This window comes from Gorilla gorilla, chromosome 2, assembly GCF_029281585.2.
Source record: "Gorilla gorilla gorilla isolate KB3781 chromosome 2, NHGRI_mGorGor1-v2.1_pri, whole genome shotgun sequence".
Taxonomy (NCBI): Eukaryota; Metazoa; Chordata; class Mammalia; order Primates; family Hominidae; genus Gorilla; species Gorilla gorilla.
This window is the reverse complement of record NC_086017.1, coordinates 152,569,750-152,593,194: the sequence shown is the minus strand read 5'-3', so window position 1 is coordinate 152,593,194 and position 23,445 is coordinate 152,569,750. Positions and strand designations below refer to the sequence as shown.

General features: G+C 40.8%; 1 protein-coding gene across 40 annotated transcripts in view; it reads right to left on the bottom strand.

The window, feature by feature from the left end:
• ZBTB38 (zinc finger and BTB domain containing 38) overlaps positions 1-23,445 on the bottom strand; it is an 80,428-nt gene that overhangs the window by 42,421 nt on the left and 14,562 nt on the right. For 10 of the 40 annotated variants that reach the window (XM_055383078.2, XM_055383080.2, XM_055383072.2 and 7 more), the window contains 2 exons: positions 19,459-19,524; positions 2,363-2,467 (listed from right to left, as the gene is read on the bottom strand). The gene's annotated coding sequence lies outside the window, so the exon portion shown is untranslated. Of the gene's footprint in view, positions 1-2,362; positions 2,468-3,240; positions 3,853-3,943; positions 4,100-7,670; positions 10,135-18,507; positions 19,040-19,458; positions 19,527-21,530; positions 21,994-23,445 lie in introns of those variants that run through there. The other 30 variants (XR_010132945.1, XM_055383083.2, XM_055383084.2 and 27 more) reach the window with 16 other exon arrangements.

Here is a 23,445-nt window from a genome sequence, read left to right as displayed (position 1 = left end):
TCTGTTCCTTTCCCATTTCATTGTTATCATCCATTTCAGGCCTTTCCTGCCCCTCTTTTTCCTTGGTGGGTTGTAGTAGCTTAACTGGCTTTCTGGCCTCTAGTTTCTGCCCTGCCTCTCCTCCCGATCTCCCCCCAAGCTACTCACAAGAGCCTGGTCCTGAAGCACAGCCACAACACTCCCCTGTTCAAGTACCTTTAATGACACCTATTGGTTAATGCATTCACAATTTCTAGCTGGCATTCAAGACTGTATCATTTGGCACTGAATGTTCTCCAGTTTTGATGCCTGTATATAGACCAGTTCTAACTCAGTTGGACTTGATGCTTTTCCCTGAATATGCTCCAAGTTTCTCCATCTCCTACTAGTCCTCCTATCTCAAATGCCTCCTCTCCATCTCTTTTATTGAAATGCCACATCATTCAAGGACTTGCTTAGATGCTTTTTCTCAAGAGTCTCTTGACTGCCAGGGATAAAAGGGACCCCTTCCTCCTCAAATTACCAAAATATCTTCTTTTTGCATTTATCACATGGTTATTTCTGCATATCTTCTTTCCTCAACAGAGTCTGAGAGCGAAGAGACCAGATTTTTGTGGCAGCTGAATTCTCCATTCTCTCTAGCACAGTCATACTCGTAGTAGATTGCTGTACAGCATTCACAGAACACCTTCAAGTTTATAAAGCATGTTCACATTCAACATCTCATTCGTTTTATTTGGGGATTAAGTTATTACAGGTAGTATTCAAGACTTGCGATTTGATTTCTGTGGCTTATTGCAATTCTTAGAGCTATCTCTAATTTTCTACCTTATAAATTAAACAAACATATTTCTTAAATTACTTTACTTTTGAATACCCACAGTCTTCTGTGGCCTACAAAGCTAAAAAAAGAGAACATTTCAAACCAAACAAAGCCCCCTTGCCAAACTGCTTTTTCTTGGATTATGAGTTAAACGTACAAATGAAAAGGCCTCTATAAGCAGGTAACGAGAATGACAAAATCAAAATTTTAAAGAGAAGTGTGAAATTCCTTTCTGAAGATATTAAGACTTTTTAAATGGCTTTCCTATATATCCATTTGGAATTCTACGTATGGGTCAACCTCCAACATCCGTGGAGCTGACATTCTAGCATATTAACAATAGAAAATTGCTAACAGTTGAACAACAAATTCTTTGCTAAGAGACTGGAAATGACTAATATGATTGTAAAAACAAATCTGTCTGGTCTTGAGTACCCAAGTGCCTTGTAGAAGCTCAATAAACATTTGTTGATGAAAAATAAATGAATGAATTCAGAGAAGGCCTTACTATCATTAATAAATTGAGGGCATAAGTTTTAATAGATAGGTGGAAGTATAGATTTAAGTGGAGAAAAAAGAAAAACTGAATTTAGAGGTAGGAATTTTGGTGTGTCTACGACTCTGGTCTGTCCCTGCGATGGACCCCACTCTGCAACTGCTGGAGAAGCAGGGGAAGAAGGTGGGGGTGAATGGCAAGCACCGTCCATCCTACTGTGCCTCTCTGGAATCAGGCTGCAAGCTCCTCCAGGACGGGCACTTTGCAGTCCTGGCACAGAGCTGTGCCCACAGAAGGGACTTCATACATGCAGTATGAGACGCAAAGCTCTCCATGACCTGTCTCTATTTTCACATTTCAATCCTTTACGCCTATTCTTCCTCACCTCATAGGGCTATCGTGAGGGGTAAATAAAAAATACTGTGCTTAAAGCCCTTCACACACTGCCTAGCGTACACATGCACACAAATGCTCGACAAATGGTAGTTGTTATTGTCACCATCTGGGACCTTGTATATGGCTCCAAGGTAGAGCTTAGTGTGCTGGGCCGTCAATATTTGTCTGCGACAGCTGCAAGTGTCCCGGGGATGGTCTCTTCACATTTGTATACTCGGTGCCTAGCAGAGCGCTCACCTCACAGAGGGCCCTGAAGCTGGCTATGTGACTGAGCAACGAAGATCCAAGGTCCAGTCCTGCCTTGACCTCAACCCACTGGGTAACCCTGAAGAGTCATTTAAACTCTCCGGGCCTCAGCAATGTCAGTGCATCCTTCCAGCCTAGGGAAACTAGAGATCTGTGAAGAGACATGTAAAAGACCCCACGACAATTGCTGACAGAACTGGAACAAGAAACCAGCTGTCCTAAAGCCTTGATCTCCTAGTTCCCCTTCATCACGGGGGCTTCACACATCCGGTCTCCCAGTAACATATCACTTGAGTGTCATGGTCACTTTGTAACCCCAAAACTTGGTGGATTGCTGTCTTGAATCGTATACCCTTTGGGAGTCCCTCAGAAAGACCATTTAATATCTCATGTAGACTAAGGAGAGACGCGACTTTAGTTACCTCAGTTAGAACAGACCAGCTTTAACAGAGTGAGATTCCTGTGCTTTGGAAGAAATCACTTGGAAATCCTTGGTTCTGAGTCCTCCATTTCTTCCACATCAAGATCTAAAAAGAAAAAAAAAGTGCAGTGTCCCATGACTAGCTGCTAGGATTTCATCTTTTAGCAACAATAATAACTGCAATTAGCACATATCGAACACATAAGTCAAACACCCACAAAGTGGTTGACATATGTGGTTTCGTGTTGTCTTCATAACAACCTTCAGATGTAGGGAACATTCCCCCATTTTACAGCTATAGAAACGGAGACTCTAATGGACCACGGAACCTGTTTAAGGTCACACAGCTGGTGTATGTGACAATTAGGACTCAAATCCAGATTCAATTGATTCCAAAGCCTGGGCTATTAACCAGTAAGTCAGGGTTTTAAAAACTTTTCAGACAGTGACCCACTGTTTTAAAAATTTACATTATATAAACTGAAAACCAAAAGTCTCATAAAACAATGCTTACCCTTACTATGTGCAATGCACGTTATTTTTTCTATGCTTCTCTGTATTGTACTATATATTCTATATCTTTAAGAAGATTTCCAGTAGCAACCCGCTAAACTGATCCCACAATCTTAGAATGGGTCCCCCACTCTTGAAAACGCTACACTTAGATATAGCGACTCGCTAGCTGCTTCTCTGAAACCAGGACAAAACTCTTCCACATTTTGTAACCATGAGAATCTGACCAAGTAGTTGAGCTTCACAGAAGAAAAGTGTTTAACCTTTAAAATATGTATACGGCACCATAACACATATCACCTATAATCGATCCTTAGAAGGGATACTCAATTAGGGCCAACGTCCAGAATGGAATTAGGCACTTACCTACCGCAGTGCAGGAGTTATAAAGTGGAACCGCGGACAGACTAAAATCTCAGGTGATTTATGATGTACCCTATAAAAAAAGTGGCTAACGGCGGGCGGTTGTGTTGTATGTTGTACCAACAGAGCAGACCTTACTACTGCAGAAGTAGGCGGCTGAGACTGCAAACCCCTGGGGGCAGGGCCCTGCCTTTGCACGTCCCGTTCAATTCCAGGGGCTTGGTGTTGCATCAAGGAAATCATCAAGTTCCCGTAGGGTCAGGACTAGGCTTCGATTCCCAATCCAGGAGACGGGAGGTGTGACTGTCAAAGTAGTGCCCGAGTCCGCTGGACTCGAGCCCACCACGTCCCCGGCTCCGGGAGCGCATTCCTCCTCGGCCCCCGCCCTCTAGCACAGCCGCGCAGTTGGGCCACGAGATGCGGCGCAACCTGCCCGCACTCTCCAGCCGAACCCACCCCGCCCCGCCCCGCTCCGGGCGCGGGCCCCGGAGTCCGGGCACCTGCGGGCGCTTCCTCCCTGCGGGCAGCTCGGTTCTGCTGCGTTTGCAGAGCTCAACCCTTGCGAGGGTTTCCCCAGCCCGGCTTCCCGGCTCTCTCCAGAAGCGAGGAGCGATCGGGCTGGCGGCGCCACGGGCGCCGCGCCGGCAGGCCGCGCCTCGCCCCGCCCCGCCCCCGGCCCCGCGAAGACCCTGCGAGGGGCACTTACGGGGCTCGGCTCCTTCGCCGCCGGCGCGTTTCCCCGGGGGTCCATGGTGCTTCCGGACCCGTGAGTCCGGCCGCAGCGCTGCACAGCACCGCCCAGAAAATGGACGCCGGCGGCTCGGCTCTGCCGGCCCGGCCCGCCCCCGGCGCGGGGCAGAGGACGCAGCCCGTCCGGGAGGAGGTCGGCCCGACCCGCAGCCCCGCGGGCCCGGGGCTGGGGTAACTGCGGCGCCGAGGACCAGGCCTCTCAGGAGGGCGGCGGCGGGACCCGCCAGGGCCCCGTAAGGCCCCATGCCCGACCCAGTGGCCAGCCAGGGCCCCCCACCAAGGAGGCAGCGGCCTCAGCCTCCTCAGGGAGGACACAATTCAGAACCTGCCGAAGGACAACGCAGTTAGGACTCTGGGCCACAGAGCCTGGTGACTGTCAGAACAAGGCCTCGGGCCGCAGAAGGGTCCGTGGGCTCCTGTTCGAGACTATGCACACTGGATTCGCAGAAAGTCGCTGTTTCAATTGCATCAAATTCTCAGGAATAAGGAGTCACCTGTGTTTTTTCCATGGCCGTCAAGAGAGACCTAGATAGATTTTTCCCAACGTGGCACAGAAACTATTTCACGCAAAAGACCCAGTCCTCTTCTTTAAATGAAGGGCCCTGGCCGCTGGCATCTTTCTTCCAAGATCCAGGGGCTGCTCATTGAAAAAGTATTCAGAGAGGGCCTGCCACAAGCTGGCCATGTGGAGCTAATAAACGAATAATGGACAGGTGTTTTTGTTTTTTCTTTAAATCGTCCATGTTCCCTGTGTTTTGGCAGTAGAGTCTTATTCTTAAATTTTCTTAAAAAAAAAAAAATTCAAGGCCACAGCTTAAAAGGATTAAAAAGTCAATTCTTTACGTTTTCAGCCAGGAAATCTACAGTACTTGCAATTCTGCATCCCAGTTCCTGACCATGTTTTAAGAATGTGATCACTTGATGAATAGACTCCAATATTAAATATAAAGCCAACAAAACATTTTAAATAATGAGGGAAAAATATATTGACTCCAAGTCAAATTAAATAATCATGTTATTTAAAAATAAAAGGAAGAGTTTTGAAGGCCGACAGTTTGGGCAACATGCATACACATGTATATTAGCATTTCCCAACCTCCTCAAAGCCAAGCACCCTTTATTCTTCCTCCATACGCCATGTGTTCAGAAAGATCTACTCAACTAAACTGCATTTATTAAGTAATGATTCATCTTCCCACTTAAAAAAAACAAAAACAAAAACCTGCAATGTTTTTGTATATGCAATTACCAATCAGAGCTTTCTCAAAACCTGAGCTAACCTGTTGTTAATAGTGGATTCCAACCTAAAAAATTTGTGGTCTATTAATAATTGCATGTTTGTATGTTTCCACTGAAGCTTTTGGAAACTCTGAAAATTACTCAAAGACCTCCAAGAAAACTGAGGCACAGGGATTAGGAACCAGGGTTGGGAAGTGCTAGTATGCAGTATTGCTCTCTGTGTTTCCCTGTGACTGGAAGGTGGGAGGTGGTAGGGCAAGGCAATTCCGCTTTGGAATCAGCCTGCCTGGGTTTAAAGCCCAGCTTTGTTGCTTACAAGGCCACTTTAGGCAAGTTAGCTCAACTCCCATGGCTTCTTCATCTATAAAATGGGACTAATTTTAATATTAGTGCTTACCTTGTAGGGCTTTTTAAGAACTAAATGAGATAATACATATGAAGCATTTGCAAGAGTACCTGGTATTATGTAAGCGCGCTATGATTGCAGGCTGTTGTGGCTGCTGTTAGTACTGGAAGTTAAGTATTCGGAGTTCTAAGTTCCTACCATCCAAACAGTGAGAATCATAGCTACTGTGGGTAAAACAACCTTTACACCCTAGAAATTTTCCATGGGTAATCTGCCGGGGTCACATGGTGAGTGACATAAAGGGATTGAAACATAGGTCTGACTCCATATCCACTTTTTTGTATTGTTAACATGTTCCAGGTGGTACCTTGACCAGACTCTGTCAACAGCTTGTTAAGGGTAAAACCGGCTCTGGGTTTCCTAAGAGGCTTAGCAAGTGAATGGGTCTTTACATCCACTTGGGAATTCACAAACAGTGGCATTTCTTTCTTATTAGAGCCAAATGTTTCTCCAGAAGTGGCTAGATTTCCCCAAATTGTTATTAATAACTAAAATATCACAGCAACAGTTTTAAACAACACAGTCTAAAAATTACATAATCAACCCGTTCTTCAAAATTTTCCATCCTTCCTCATAACCAGTCACAGATTCTCTCTCTTAATCATTCTTCTGAGTATGGGGAACTATCTGGAAATTTCCAGGAAGGGCCCAAGTTGTCATAATTATTTTCTTTTCTGTAAAAGTTTATCATTTTCAAGACCACTAAACATGATGTGTTTCCTCTATCTTTATAATACTTCTCATTTCAATACATTTGAAAAAAAAAAAAGCAAGACTTTCAAGATTATCTCCTCTCTTAAATTCTTAAATTTCCACCAGTTCTTCACTATTCCCACAATATGCTTCCTTATCCTTTTCCAGGGGCCTTTTCTAGAAGGCTTTCCTACCTCATTCATTTAATCTCCACACAGGTTTCTGTTATCCTACAACTGCCTGCTTGCACCTTCTGACTAGGACTCTTGGCCAATTTAACACTTACTAACGTCTTCTCTTTAAGGTTTCAATATTATAATATATTAAAAGACTAAAGTATCTTTTTTAAACCCGCTTGCTGTCTTTGTTTCCTACTATTGGCTAGGAATCTGTTAACTCATTCCAACTCTCATACTAGCAGCACTCTGTTAATTTAATTCGTGGTTTTACTTTTTTTCCTCTTTCCCTCAACCTGGGTTCTCACCAAATTCTATAACTTGGCCTCCCCTAATTTGGCTGCTTATCTCTTTCCCTTCAAGCACTTTAAGGAAGTCTCTTTCCAAATCATTTTTTCTCATCTCTACTACATTCTTGAAAGGCTACTTGTTGTGTGTGATGTGTGTGTTTGGTAGTAAATCTACCAAAGCCCTTGAAGAGGCAATGTTTAGAATAGGGGTGTCAACTTCCCATGCCCGTGGGAGCCAGGCAGATAAATGTGTGAAACTGCTTATGGGAAGTGGCATGAATTTTGGCCTGCAGGAGAATTCAAGTCCCACCTAAATGGGGTTGGGAGGTGGGGAATGGGGATGGTGGCTACCCAACCCCGACCAATTGTTGCCAGGTGGAAATGCCAGATCTGCAGCACTTCCTAAGGGAGCCTAAATCAGGATTTTTATATAAAATCTATGAAATGTTGACTACTTAAAAAAAAAAAAAGGAATATAAATCTGACCAAGGCTCTAGATGTAACTCCCAATTTACAGGAAATCTCTGAGATAGAGAAACACATAGAACAGCACCAAGGGAGGTAATCACCAAATTTCAGATAGGAGGAAACTACAGTTTCTTCAACAAAATTTTACAGCAATAGCAAGGAAAAAAAGAGAGGAGAGAAACCTATAAATTAAATGAAATTTAATAGTGTCAATTGCACTGTATGGACTTTATTTGGATTTGAGCCTTGAACAAATAAATTGGTTTTTTAAAAGATGACCTCTCATTTTTTGAATGCTATGATGTTTTGATGTTATCAAGGAATTATTGTTCTTTGTTGGTGTGGTCTAGTACTGTGGTTATTTTTCTTTTTTAGTAATCCACATTTAAAAAATATATTTTAAAAGTAATCTACATTTCTAAAACTTTTATTTCAAAATGTTTCAAACTTATAGAAGTGTTACAAGAACAGTGCAAAAAAAATACAGAAGGAGATTTACATGAAACAAGATTGCCTAGCAGCTGATAATTGTCAAAGAACTAACTGAGGGTTCATTAAACTAGCCTCTACTACATATGTTTAAGATTTTCATAAAGTTTTAAAAGGTTATGTTAATAAAAGTATTTAAAATGACATAAAATGCTTCTGCTAGGATGTTAAGTAGACAAGAAGATACATAGTTTGTCTACAAAATACTGTCTCAACAATTAAAAAATGCAGCATGCGTAGATAAAAGGCCAAAATGTTCAACACTCCAAATTACCTCATAATAGGGAATATACTACTTTTATAATTTGAAAAATAAAAGGTAATATCATTTTAAAACCAAGAAACAAAAATATTGGTGACTCATTCAACTAAAAACATTGTTAGAAGTGAAACAAACACACAGGTGGACTGAATCTGGCCAATAGGGCCCCAGTTTACAGGTTTCCAATTAGAAAATGGGCCTGCAAAACCCATTAGGTCCCTCGGGCCACATCTGGCCTGATACCTGTTTTTGTGTGGCCTACAAGCTAAGAATAGTTTATACATTTTTTAATTATTGGGAAAAAATCAAAAGGAGAATATAAACATAGCTTGTTTTATTGCACTCCACTTTATTGGGTTTGTAGATACTGCGTCTTTTTTTACAGGTTGAAAGTTTCTGGCAACCCTGCGTCAAGCAAGTCTGACTGGCGCCATTTTCCTAATAGCATGTGCTCACTTTGTGTCTCAGTGTCACATTTTAGTAATTCTCACAATATTTCAAACTTTTCCATTATCATTATATGTGTTATAGTGATCTGTGATCAGTGATCTTTGATGGTACTATTGTAATTGCTTTGGGGTGCCATGAACCACGCCCATATAAGATGGCGAACTTTATTGATAAATGTTTATGTTCTGACTGTTCCACTGACTGGCCATTCCCTACCTCTCTTCCTCTCCTTGGGCCTCCATATTTCCTCATCTACAAAAATACTGAAATTAGGCCAATTAACCTTACAATGGCCTCTAAGTGTTCAAGTGAAAGGAAGAATTGAGCATTTCTCACTTTAAATCAAAAGCTAGAAATGATTAAGCTTCATGAGGAAGGTATGTCGAAAGTCAAGACAGGCCAAAAGCCAGCCCTCTTGTGCTAAGCATTTAGCCAAGTTGTAAGGAAAAGCTCTTGAAGGAAACTAAAAGGGATACTCCAATGAACATGGAAATGATAAGAAAGCCTTATTGCTGATCTGGAGAAAGAATGAGTGGTCAGGATACAGGATCAAACGAGCCACAACATTCCCTTTAGCCTAAGCCTAATCCAGAGTGAGGCCCTAACTCTCCTCAATTCTAGGAAGACTAGGAGAGGTAAGGAAGCTGCAGAAGAAAAATGTGGAGCAAGCAGAGGTTGGTTCATGAAGTGTGAAAAAGAAGCTGTCTCCATAACATAAAAGTGCAAAGTGAAGTAAGTGCTGATGTGGACGCTACAGCAAGTTATCCAGAAGATCTAGCTAAGACAATTGATGAAGGTGGCTACATTAAACAACAGATTTCCTATGTAGACAAAACAGCCTTCTATTGGAAGGAGATGTCACCTAGGACTTTCATAAATAGAGAGGAGAAATCAATGCCTGGCTTCAAAACTTCAATTAGGGGCTTATGAAGCTGGTGACTTTAAGTTGAAGCCAGTGCTCATTGACCATTATGAAAATCCTAGGACCTTTAAGAATTATGCTGAATCTACTCTGCCTGTACTCTATTAATGGAACAACAATGACTAGATGACAGCATATCTAGTTTAGTGAATATTTTAAGCCCACTGTTGAGACCTACTGCTCAGAGAAAAGATTTCTTTCAAAATATTACTGCTCATTGACAATATACCTGGTCACCCAAGAACTATGATGGACATGTACAAGGAGATAAATGTTGTTTTCATGCCTGCTAACACAACATCCATTCTGTAGTCCTGATCAAAGAATAATTTTGACTTTCAAGTCTTATTTAAAATATATTTCATAAGGCTATAACTGCCATAGACAGTGATTGCTCTGATGGATCTGGGCAAAGCAAATTGAAAACCTTTGGGAAAGGATTCACCATTCTAGATGCCATTAAGAACATTCATGATTAATGGAAGGAGGTCAAAATATCAACATTACCAGGAGTTTGGAAGATGTTGGTTCCAACCCTCATGGATGACTTTGAGAGATTCAAGACTTCAGTGGAGGAAGTAACTGCAGATGTGGTGGAAATAGCATAAGAACTAGAAGTGGAGCCTAAAGATGGGACTGAATTTCTGCAATCTTATTATAAAACTTGATCAGATGAGGAGTTGCTTCTTATGGATGAGCAAAGAAACTGGTTTCTTGAGGTGGAATCTATTCCAGGTGAAGACACTGTGAACCTTGTTGAAATGACAACAAAGGATATATGATATTACATAAATTTAGTTGATGAAGCAAGGACAAAGTTTGAGAAGACTGACTCTACTTTTGAAAGAAATTTCTACTGTGGGTAAAATGCTATCAAACAGTGCCACATACTAAAGAGAAATATTTTGTGAAAGTCAATAAATGCAGTAAACTTCACTGTTGTTTTATTTTAAGAAATCGCCACCCCAACCTTCAGCAACACAACACTGATTAGTCAGCAGCCTTCAACATCCAGGCAAGACCCTCCACCTGCAGACAGATTATGACTTGCTGAAGGCTCAGACATCAGTAGCATATTTTAGCAACAAATTATTTTTAAACTAAGGTATATACATTTTTTTAAGGCATAATGGTACTACACACTTAATAGACTACAGTATAACGCAAATACAACTTTTATATGCACCGGGAAACTAAAAAGTTTGTGCACCTTGCTTTATTGCAACATTCGCTTTATTGAAGTAGCCTGGAACCGAACCTGTGACATCTGAGGTATGCCTGTATTTCATGATGTGAAAATTATATGAAATGCAGATTTTAGAGTTTATAAGTGAAGTTTTGAGACACAGTCACATTCATTCATTTCTGTATCTGTGAATGATAGTATATCATTATTACTATACTTAATATATTATTGTATTTTGAATTTCATCAATACAAAATTTATGAAAATTTGCTTTGTCACTTGTTATATAAATACCTACGAAGTATCTTCAGTTTTGTCTTGACCCACTGTTAAACTAAATGTATAGAAGGCCATTGATTTAGACTGGCTCCTGCACTAAGCCCCAAGAGACCAAACCAAAATGGAGTCACTCACGCTAAAGTTCCACATCACCAAACTGAAATGAAGTTGTTTATCCGACTTGAGAAATTAGGAGAGAGATAATAGGCCAATTTTAGCCAGAATGATAAAGCAGTCCCCTCTGCTTTAACCTTTATAAGGAAAATTACCTGCAGTGACCTGATGTTAACCAATCTGCTTTTTGTATTATGTTATTTCCTTGTTCCTGCCTAAGCTACCTTATAAAAACCAATTGTTCTGCCATGCCCAACAGAATACCTTCCTATTTGTTATAGATAGCGTGCTGCCTGATTCACGAATTGCTAATAAAAACCAAGTAGATCTTTAAACTCAATTTGTTGAAAATTTGTTTTTTCATGCCATAAAGCCTAAAGTATTTGCAGTCTGACTCTTTACAGAAAAAGTTTGTCAGCCTCTGGTTTAGAATTTGGGCTTTCCCTGTGACCTCAAGGCAGCTTTAGTCGAAAGAACACTGGTCTAGGAGTCATGCATGGTTTCATTCCACCACTTAACTCTCCGAGAGACCTTAAGAAGTCCCATCTTCTCTGGGCCACGATTCCCTCAAAGATAGGGTAAAAAGAGTCTAAAATCAATAAGGCAACAGAAACGTGTAGTTCAGATTCCCATAAGAGCTTAGCAGGAAGTACAGGGATGATGCAGTGCTAAATGCTGGTATGCCAGCCAGGTGTGGTTCTCCTGGAGACCAAGCGATTCAGACAATCAGAATATCCTTTGAGGATGGCTCCACAGGTACTCAGACTCGGGGCTGGATAGGCTGGTGAAGGAAGGAAGAGGAAGGCTCTGGGGGCTCCCAGAGCAAACTAGCATGCCTGCAGTGGGCAACCTGACTTTGGGGAAAATAATTTCTAAAGTCTGCAGTGTACAGCAGGTATTTTGGGTAGGTCTTCAGTCTGTGCTTTGTAGATGATCAAAAGCACTTGATCACATAGCATGAATAAAAAGTCTGCTTATTTCATTTAATGTTTAATTCAGATCTAGTACAGTGATGGGGAGGAGGGTGGTAGGGGGTGGTGAGGAGTGGTGGTAAGGGGACCCTCTGGCATCCTCAGCATGTAGAATAGGAGACTTGGGATAGAAATAGAAAGTTCAGGCTGGGCGCGGTGGCTCACGCCTGTAATCCCAGCACTTTGGGAGGCTGAGGCGGGCGGATCACGAGGTCAACAGATTGAGACCATCCTGGCCAACATGGTGAAACCCTGTCTGTACTAAAAAAAATAAATACAAAAATTAGATGGGCGTGGTGGTGCATGCCTGTAGTCCCAGCTACTCAGGAGGCTGAGGCAGGAGAATCACTTGAACCCAAGAGGCGGAGGTTGCAGTGACCTGAGATTGCGTCACTGCACTCCAGCCTGGCGACAGAACAAGACTCCGTTTAAAAAAAAAAAAAAGAAAGAAAAGAAAGAAAGAAAAAAAAAATAAATGGAAAGTTCTTATGACTCTGTAGTAAATAAATCACCTTTAAGGACATCAATCTGTAGGCGCTTCACAATCGCCAACGTGGGGCCATTAAGTAGCAAGGCCAACATTATGAGCGAAGCCAGGGAGTACATCATAGCACCCAGTCTGTATGCCGTAGGCCTGCAACCTGCATTTAAGGTCTCTCCTGAGCCTTCTTTTTCTAGTTGCAACCCCTTCCCACTTTCTCCCTGGTACCTTGTTCCCCCAGCTCCATGGCGCAGCAGAGCGGCATTTCCTTTTGTCCCCCTGGCTGCCTCCTGACTGCTTCCTTTGTTCCCTCTTTCTTATCTTCTGCATCCTCACCCTGCCACCCGTGCTGCCCTCTCTATCTACAGCCAGCTCCTCATTTTGCTTCCCAGATGACCACCCCATTCTCTTCTGCACTGTTCCCCAGTACCCTGAGTACTTCAGAGAATCTTTCCATGGTGTAGTTCCTTCCTTTCCCTGCTCCAGGTTCCTCTCTTCCCTTCCTGAGTTCAAGAAACAAGAGAAAAGGAAAAAAAAATGACAAGGGCACTGCCCTTCTGGGATTTAACCACACTCTCAGCTGGTGGCTTTTGTTTTCTGGCTTCACTGGCTTGTAAGGCCCTCAGGGCAGGGACTCTACGTCATGCTCAGCGCTGGGGAAGGTCGGCAGGACTGTTAGGCCTTAATTAGAGCAAGGCCTCAGACAGGGTGGGAGATTTTAGCAAGCAAGAGGAAAAGAAATTTCAAAATATCCATTTGGCAGCAATGACCACAGAGTAAGGAAGAGGATTGTTTTATTGTAGAAAGCATATAATGAAAGCCTCCACTGCTTTTCATGAGCACAGAAAGAATATTTACACTGGCAATTTTCAAACCAAACAGCACCAGAAAACAAACTCCCTCCACAGGCCAAACATAGGGAGTGTTCAGTCTTGAACCCTGAGCAGGAATTGCTGCAGAAGCAAGGAGAACATTAGGGGGAAAAAATGCAAAATGAGTTATGAGATCAAAAGAGCAATTTTCTGGTCAATGAGACATTTAGGCTAAGGCAGTGGCATGCTGGGATCACCTAACAAAGACAATTGATTTTGCAATTGGTCTCTGATTTACCTGCTGCCCAGAAAGCCTTCTGCAGAACAGCCAGCATGGAGACCCCCCACTGTCAACCAGGGAAGGTAAAAAACCAAAAACATCTTGCCTACATCACAAATTCAAATTTTTGCATTTGAGGGCTTCTCAACTTAACATCTGCTCATGAATGCAAAAGTGGCAGCCGTTATTGAGGTCACCTGGCAATGCAGGCGGACCAGCTTGAAGAAGGGCAGCCAGACATACGGTGGCTTATTAGGAGCCAAGACATCTCGGGAAGGTGGTGAGGTCAAGACACAAAGTCCAAGTGAAGAACTGTCCTTGTCATCAGCTGAAATGCCCCAAACTGAGGGATGGCCTCTAGCGAACAGTATAAAAGGCCATTAAGAGAACAGCACGCCATTTATTTCTTCCTGGGACAGGGAGGATACACAATTGTACTTGTCCATACAATGCTCTACCCTTGTGTGGGAACCTGGACTGCAGTTTCATAGGGGTACTATGTCATATTTCATTCTGCTTGGCTTATAGCAGTGTTTGGCACATAGCAGATGCTCAACAAATGCTCAAAGAAGTAAACTGAATTGTTGCAGTCCCCTTCCCCACTAATGGGCAGAGAGCCCCTTTACCACCAGCCCCCTTCCCCACTCTACTACAAAGGAACCGAACAAGCTTGTCTTCATGTTGTGGAATGTTTCAGGGCCTCTCAAAACCCAGCGAAGTATAACATGCCAGCCAGGCCGCCTCTACTGTGATAAGCAAAGTCAGCTAAGTAATGAATCAATTTTAGAAGGTGCTTCTGAAATGTTTAGAAGGCTCAAAAGAGCCTTATAGTTTCTAACTCGCATAGCAAACTTCTCCCTTTGTTCCCTGACCTTTGTCAACAGAATAACCTGAAAAGCATGAAAGAGTTCTGGTTCTTAAGAAGAATTTTTTAAAGAATGACTTGCTCTAATAGAGGAAAAAAAACCTCACTAGTTCTTTAGAAAGTCACCAACAGGCAAAGATGTGTGCAGAGCTGAAGCGTTTTAGCAAAACCTGAAAAAAACTTCACTCTGATGGGAGGCATTTTAGGACTAAGACAATCTACTGGCCAGATGAGATGAGATGAGACAAACCCTTCCACCATTTTGCCTTTGAAAAAAATTCAATGACTATATCAATGTTTTGCCATTGGTTTAAATTCCAGAATTGTTACGAAAAATAAAGCAAGAGGCTTCTCAGAAATTTCTCTACTCTGAGAGGTCTTTCTTCCGTGCATTTCTTGGGTTGACACTGAATCTGTGCCAGAATTTCATCACCACCTAGCACTGCAATGTACTTTACCTTCTGAAGCAGTTTCAGGGTCGTGACTGGGTCAAAGGCAATGACCCCATGAGTACCAGACTCTGGGAGTTTGACTGGCTAAAACCAGTCACAGGGACCTGGGCCATCCTCTTACTGTAGGGGAAGCCTACCTAAGTTAAGCCTCAGCCCTTGAAGCTGTCAGACCTGGCTCTGAGATAGCAACATTTACACAAAGAAAGGAAAGTTTGAAGGCTGAGCATGAGCACTCCTCTCCTGGTAATGCCCCACATCAGATCTTCACCTGACTAGATCCTTCTCAGCACACGATCTTCACTTAAATGCTACATCCTCAGAACATTCTGATCAACCATTCTAAAGTGGCTCTCCTCCCTAGAACCACATAACCCTCACTTATTTTATTTTTTTTTAATTTTAATTTTTTTTTAGAGAAAGAGTCTTGCTTTTTTGCCCAGGCTGGAGTGCAGTAGTATGATTCTAGCTCACTGCAACCTCGAATTCCTGGGCTCAAGTAATACTCCTACCTCAACCTCCGGCATAGCTAGGACTACAGGTGCACACCAGCCACCGTGTCCAGTTAATTTTTAAAATTTTTTGTGGAGATGGGGTCTTGCTATGTTGCCCAGGCTGGTCTCAAACTCCTGGTCTCAAGCAATCCTCCCGTCTTGGCTTCCCAAAGTGTTGGGGTTACAGGCATGAGCCACCGTGCCTGGCCCACTTTCATTTTTAAATTTTTAATTTTCCTCCGTGCACTTGCCTTCTTTATTTACATCTATATTTTTGCTTATTCCCCTCCCTGCAAGCACCCTCCTGTCCTCTGGAATATGCCTGGCATGTAGTAGATGCTCAATAAATGTGTTGACTGTTTATTTACCAAGAGAGCTGTTAAGAACAGCATTTCCCTTGGAAAGGAGCTGTTAGAATGAACCACATGGTACCAGGAACTTAAAGACTTAGCATGACCTAGTACTAAAGAGAAAGTGCTAGATCTCTTTCTAGATTCTTCTCACATAACAGTGAAGAGGCTCTAAGTCATAGTCTGATTTCCAGTCCGTCTCCGGGGGATCCATGGAAATGGATGAGGTAGATAAATACCACTCTAGTATTACGGCAAGAGATGCAATCTTGGTATTATAGTATTAAAAATATTATAGTATTTTATATTATAAATCATTCCAACAGAAAACCACATATTTGCCCATTTTGTTTTGGTGAGAACAGTGCAATTGTTTGCACAGTCTTGCTGTCACACCTGCTCTGGCCTGCCCAGTAAAAATACCGGAGCCAAAAAGTGTAAATGGGTTCAGGATAGCTTTTCAAACAATGAGATGGGGTAAGTGCCATCCTCTACAATCATCAAGAAGCATTTTCAGCTAATCTTGGAAATTCAATAATAATCGTAAATGGGTAAGTTTAGGAAAGCTTTGTGCCTTGTCAAGATTGCTGTGAAATATGAAGGCAAAGTATTAAGGTGAAACACAACGAAGTAATATATAGTAATTATTATTCTATTCACTGGTTTATTTATTAGAATGACGATGATACGATACACTTCCCAACAATCTTGTTTGGCTTTCTAGATCCTTGAATTGGGTTTAAAATTCTTTTAGGCAAGACTAAGAGCAACATAAGTGAATAATGCCACAAAACAACGCCATTAAGTATGAAAATCTACAAGATGACGCAACCATGCTTGAGTCACAAACAAAAGAATCGACATTCTATAAAGAAGAAATACACTGTTGAATCTATCAGGCATTCATTTTAATGGTAAAACAATTGCATTGCATCCATCTAATCTTGTAATTAAGATTCAAATAGGTGCAAAATGATTACTTTGTACTGGCCTATCAAAATAGAAGACATTGTAGTTATAAGCTTTCTGACTAGCGGTAGTGTTTTAATTATAAATGCCTGGCTCATTATTTGCTCAAGAGCGAATGACAATTAGCTTGATCCTATTGCAACTGTTAATGCTGTTGGTACTAAAAAAAAATAGGCAATATTGAATCAGGTTTCTGATATTTCCCTTCAGTTTACAATCTTCTGATTGATACTATATTCAAAATGTACTTAGTCATTTAAAGTCACAGGCAAGAAGGAAAATGGCTCCCAACAGCCAAAAAAAAAAAAAAAAGGTGTTGCAGGAAGGGTATTTCATGGCAAGCCTGGAGAACAAAATCAGTATGAGATGAATCACGTTCCAAAATAATTGAACCAGAGAAAGACTCCAAGCAAAATATTTTAGTTGGCCACAAAACAACATGACAACAACCACCACCACCCTTCAGCCCATTAGAGAGGTTCAATTCTACGATAGTGCTATGGAATAGAATATTAGTTAAACTGCTAGAATAAAGCAGCCATTTACACAGATGGTTTTGAATCTCAATGTTCTTCACATTGAAGCAAACCTCGGGGAGGTTTCAGGTTTAGCACCATCTTCCTAACACACCTATAGAGATATTTCCACAAAGGTTCAGGGTGCACTTGTCATTGGAGGGGTAGGCTTGGATGTGGGTCCTTTTCTACCGACAGCACTGAGGTTACCAACGGAGGGATCAGGGAAGGCAAGAGTACAAGCATTTTCTGATTCTCAGAATTTCTGAAATACCTTTTGTTTCAGTGGCGCTGGTGAACTTGTGATAATGAAACTACACCTCTGTACACAAACCTTGACCTGCATTCTGGAGCATACTGCAAAGAAAACCTTAATTTTGAAAGTACTGAGCACAAAGGAGGGAGAGAAAAGCTGTCACTGTGCAAGCTTTCTCTATATGTTTAGAAACATGGCTTAATTTTTAAGGCTTGAAGACCGCATTAAAAACCATCTAAAACCAGTTCAGATTCTATATGAGAGGAAAAAGAACTGTAAATTTTTCATTAAACATTTGTTTCCTTTTTAAAGACATTCTTTTGCATATCTGTTATTGCATGTTTAAATACGATTTGGTTACCAAGGAAACAGGTTCTGGCCCAGTGTTAAATTTGAAACTAAAATATATTTGAGAAGTTAAGCTCAAAAGAAAGAGCTCATGAAATTATTTTGAAAAGTGCCAGAACCACAGCTATATGGTCTGCAATGAACCATTCCAGGGGCTCGGTTTCATTTAGTGAAGCTCTATTTCTTTTAAGAGGGCCATCTATATTTAATATTTCCCTCTTTAAAAATTGTAACTCCTCATCCCCCCAAATTATATACATAATATAATGTATTCTTGTATATTACCTAAAATTAATTTTGGAAGCATATCAGTTTTTATTTTCATCTTTCATATAACACGTTTAAAGACCGCTTCTTAAAATTTAAATATTTTTAATGTTTCTTATTAAGCTTGTTTACGCTCTTTGAAATCATCTCCAGAAACCCATTTATTTTTAGTTTCAAGCTGAAATGGAGCTGAATCATCACTCTTTTCAAAAAATTCTTTTGTTGTCTAATGGCACCACACCTATCATATATATGATTTTTTTTTAAAAAAATCTCCCTTTTATGGCAGAATCATTTACTAAGTTTGTAAAAGCTATACATTTATATACTATCTGAATAGCAGAGGCTGTCCAATTAAAAACCCTCCCCCAAAAGATTACAACTGTCTTATTTAATTTTTGTTTTTTTAAAAGTCATATTCTAATGCATCTAATGTTCTTGCTGCATGGCTCAAAAAAAAACTATAAAAACATGCAAATTTCAACCTACCTGTATGCATCACTTAATGCAGTGCTAGCATGACAAGACACTCAGCCATTTTTATGTAAAGCGATGGAGACCAACTGATTTCTCTGTCTTCTTTCTCACAAGTTTTAGATGCAATTGTCACATACACACAAAAATCATATGCAGAACAGCTTGAATGAACTGTGATCACAGAACTGAATTTATCAACAGGAAAACAGGATTGAAAAAAGAAGTTTCTCATCCAAGGTTTTTCTGAGACTGCAACCAAGGAGGTGGTGTGTTGAATTTTTTTCCCCTTCCTCCTCTGAGAGTTCAAAGCTCGGAGCTGACCACTGCAAGGGCCACTCTCACATTTGCTGAAAATCAAACCACTGATACCAGCATTGAAAATACAAATTTGAGAACCCAAGTTGCTTGCACATGATGGAGTGCATAAGAGTTAAAAATAGAATCCACCTTGCCTCCTACCTGCATAATAAACATGTAAGTTTCAAGTGTTTAATTTGATATTCACATTAATTAACAATACAACATACATTATTTAAAAGACAGCAAATGCACGAAGAAAGGAGAGACACCATCTGGTAGCAGAGTTTTGTTGTTGTTGTTTTTGTTTTTAGGGTTTGTGGGGGGTTTTGGTTTTGTTAAAAAAAAAAAAGGTAAAATCATATTTTGAATGTGATGAAAAGCAAACATCCAGAAGCAAATGAATTGGAAATGAAAGGTGATGTTGAAATATCTAAGGCTGTAATGAGGCAAAAACAAGTCTTCGCTACCAGATGATATGGCATACAGAGCATTTACATACTCACATCTGAAATACTAGGCAACGTGTAATGAATTCTAGACACAGCATGCACACACAGCACAAGCACGGCTAATCCTGCCTGCCATCTTAGGCTCGCAGAAGCAAGATACGCACTGCATGCAGCACACGAGCACTGGGGAAGGAGGAGGCAAGGGACAGCTCACCTTAAATGCAGTATCTGATTAATGTTGTAAGTGACATTGCATATCAGCCTCAGAGTCTTGGTTCAACTGGGTAGGAGGGAACAAAGAAAAATGTCATCAACTGGTGATGCAAGATGAGCCCAATCACTAAACACTGTTTAGTAAACTCCAAATTCTGCAACCAGACAGAAGGCATTTCATACACTTAAGCAGAGCTGCTCCACAATGAATGTGTCCTTCTGCTTCTGAGAATCAAACAATCCTTTTGCTAAGGAAGAAAATAAGCTGGAAAGAACACTCTCATATTCTCTTCCTGAAGAAAGCTTTCAATACAGTATGTATCTGGTCCGGGATGCATTTTATAGATATTAATTTTATAGAATTGCTAAGAAAAAACCAAAACTGTTAAGCTCTTGCAAAGTAAAGAATAATTTTGATAAAGGGTATAGCATTTCTAGATTATTTTTCAAAATCCTAAATGGTGCCGGCAGGCTTGTAGAAAAATGCATGATCAGCTGTCTGTATCCGTGCTATAACCTTTAACCACAAGCAGTGTAAATGTATCCTGCTAAATGTATCTGCAGTACAGAGCGGCAGATACCGCCTCAGAATTTTATTAAAATGTGAATGGATTTTTTAAAACTTGGAAGCAGAATAAAATCAGAACAGAAAAATAAATTGATGCTGAATTCCTCTGGCTGTATAGCTGACCATCATGAACGATTAAAGCTATCCTTAGGATACTGACCTAAATAATACTAAGACTTACAGCAGCATACTGTATGCGTTCAGAACACAGAAAATGCAAAATGATTTATCTTCTCCCTCCCCCTCCGAAAGCTAAATTTTAAAGTAACAAGCCATTAATAGGAATACCAAAAGGCTATAGATAGTACATACTGTAAGAGAAGAAATCGTATTGTGCTGAGATGCAATGTTTCTTTGTTTTACTTTGAGGCTTATTTTAGCTATGCTTGCATGATGACATTGACATCAGGAGGTCAGTGCTGACACTGGGTTGATATCCGTTTTATGAGTGAAATGTTTTCCGAAAATTAAATCTCATCTACTCAAACACCAAATTTCATGTCATCTTCAATACCACCTCCCTACCCCCACTGCTCAAGACTGATGGGATCTAGTTTGGTGGTATGTAATAAATTGGAATCACCTTCTGCAGATAGTCCAATACATAATGGTGAGGAATTAATTTTTTAAATAAAAAACATTTAAGAATTCTTATGCACCCCCTTTCATTCCTTCCTATCAACACATGCACACACACACACACACACACACACACACACACACACTCAAAGCTCGAATTGCAATGAAATGTTTAACATGTGGAACAAAAACTGTTGAAAGAGCTGCTTATTCAGGATTTTTAAGAAATGCCTAATAAGCAAATACGGTTTTGCTGCAAAACCAGTGTCACCAGGTCCCCAAAGAGGAAAACAGCATAGCTTGCTAGCAAAATTTCCTCCAGATCCTGCCGGCAGGTAAAAAAACAAAAAAGCATTTTATTTGCCATGCTGTATAAAACAAGAAGTCTTTTATTTTTAAGGAAATAGAACAGATTCTTTTCCACTCTATTTCTTTAGCTACAAAGAAACCATACCCACCCCCACCCTTAGATCCTGGACATAAGCCAACATTTTTATAAAATGCTGAGACTGATTTTGAATATATAATATTTATAGTTTTCTTCTTCTTATCTCTCCAAAAGTCTTTAATTGCCTATTGCATCACTGAATATGCTGTTGTTAATTTTAACACTTGCAAAAATGAATTAATATTTTCTGGGGTTGCTAGTTTTCCAGCACCTCAATCTTCTGTAAGGACTGGCTGAAAATAATGAGGTTAGCAACACATTGAAGCTCCCCAGAATTTTTTTAAAAGAGAAAATATGTTCAAACACCTTAGCTGAGGTACTAGGTTTCACAACTGGATCTTTTGTTTCTAGCTCTCATTCTGTCTCCTGCCCCAGAACATAAGTGATTTTTAGCTTAGTGTGTGGAATGTACCCTGCCCTCCTATATCCTATAGACTTTAAAGTCTCTGAGTTGAGTTGTCCAGATGGTGGGTCATACCTGAACCATAGCGAGAGTCCTCTTCTCTTTGGAGTACATCTCTCTCCCACAACTACTCCAGAAATAAATGTGGCTCTAACGAAAACAGTAGCTCCTGGTCTCACACCAATGGTGGAACCATCTTCCCCACCCCCACATCATTGCTCTATGAGCTCTGGTTAGCATTGACAGCGTCAGAAAATTAGAATGGAGTATCCTTAGGCCAATTCCTCCTTTACCATGGGGGTCGAGAATTAGAGAGATGATCACGCTGAGTTACAAGGCACCAATTCAATATATGGTCATCTGTGAAGCAGAGTCCTTGGAGTGGGGTGGGAGGAGGTTGACGCAAACACCTAGGCATTGAATGCTCTTCATGTCTGTTGAGATATTCCCCATTAATGACATTTGAAAGCTAGACATTCATTTAAAGATACTCGCAAATTATTATCATGTAGGCTAAATATACATGTTATGGAATCAACTCTGACCACATAGAACTAAGTCATCTGCCTCCTCTGTCGGGAATAATAAATGACAGTGACAACAACAGTAATCCATATTAGGCTCCCAGGAGATGAGTAAATAGTGTTCTATTCCCTTTACAGGGAAGGGTGGTGAATGTGGTCAGGTCCCCTACTGGTACTTGTAAGCCAGATGCCAGGGCAGTTTCCAAACCCCCTGTGGGGTTCTCTGTCCACCCTCTGTCAAAACCAGCCTAAAAGCCATGTATTGGTTTATTTTGTGATGTTCCAAGACACTCAATCAGTAAACGTGGTACGTTTACCAGACCTGCTCGGGTTAAACAAATGTGAACTATAGTTGAAAATATTCAAAGCAATGAGCTTGTTTAGGCAGACATTCTCAACGAGTAAATCCTGTTTTATACTTTCAGAAAACCATGCTCATGCCTGAATTACTTAAGCTTTGTCATGATTACTAGTGGCAAGGGTATGCATTCACTTATGATTTAAAAAAATTGCGTGCTTCTCATCAGCCTCCTCGGGGCATGTGCACAAACATTAATTTAAAAGGCAAATCCCTTTTCCACAGTGAACATTTTAGCCTGTTTCTGCCACTTTGACGAGTCAAACACGAGGAACCCGAAATAATCTGGCAGGCACAGGCTGGAGAAGGACAGAGCTAGACGTGAGGGGTGAGCCTTTCACTTTGATTAACGTGCTTACTTGCTCGCGGTCTCGTTGTTCTGCAGGCTGAGCTAATTTTCTTTGCAGTCCTGTGGGTTAAAGTTAAATTGCACGGCTAATGCAATGTACATAATTCAAGTATGAACAAAGCTTGAGTCTCTATGTTTTAAAAAAACATAAAGTCAGGGCACTGAGTCCCAGAGGAATACTTGGTTTATAAACATTTGGATCAGTTTGCATGTTCCTTTATGCCATTCACCACATTAAACATTACAGCTGGGTTCTTTTTACACCTAATAGAGGTAGTCAACATTTGTGGGTACATTGTTGTCAGGTTAGGCTATTCCAATTGAAATTAAAAGAAAAATAAAAGTGTTTACCAAATACACTTTTGTTTAAATTCTTAGTATTTAAAAAGTTTAAGATTTTTTAATGAGGTTGGTTATTACATCTGTCTATAGCGTATTTAGTCCTGGAAACAACATGGTGATTTAATTTACAAATGACCAAAAATGCCTTTGGATTTTTGAGAAAGTTCAATGCTACTTTGAACATCTACATCTTGCCTAGAGACCTGGGCAGGAACTTCTGCCTTCCACATTGATCAGAGCTAAAAAGTCTACACTAGCTACCCTTATGGAGAACCTACTACGTACTCAATATTTTAGCTACATGTCCAATGTTTATTTCATTCTAACCCAATAATCCTGCAAACTGAGTATCTTCAATTTTAGGTGAGGAACTAATAGAGATTACACACAGTAAATAGCAGACTTAGGATTCAAACC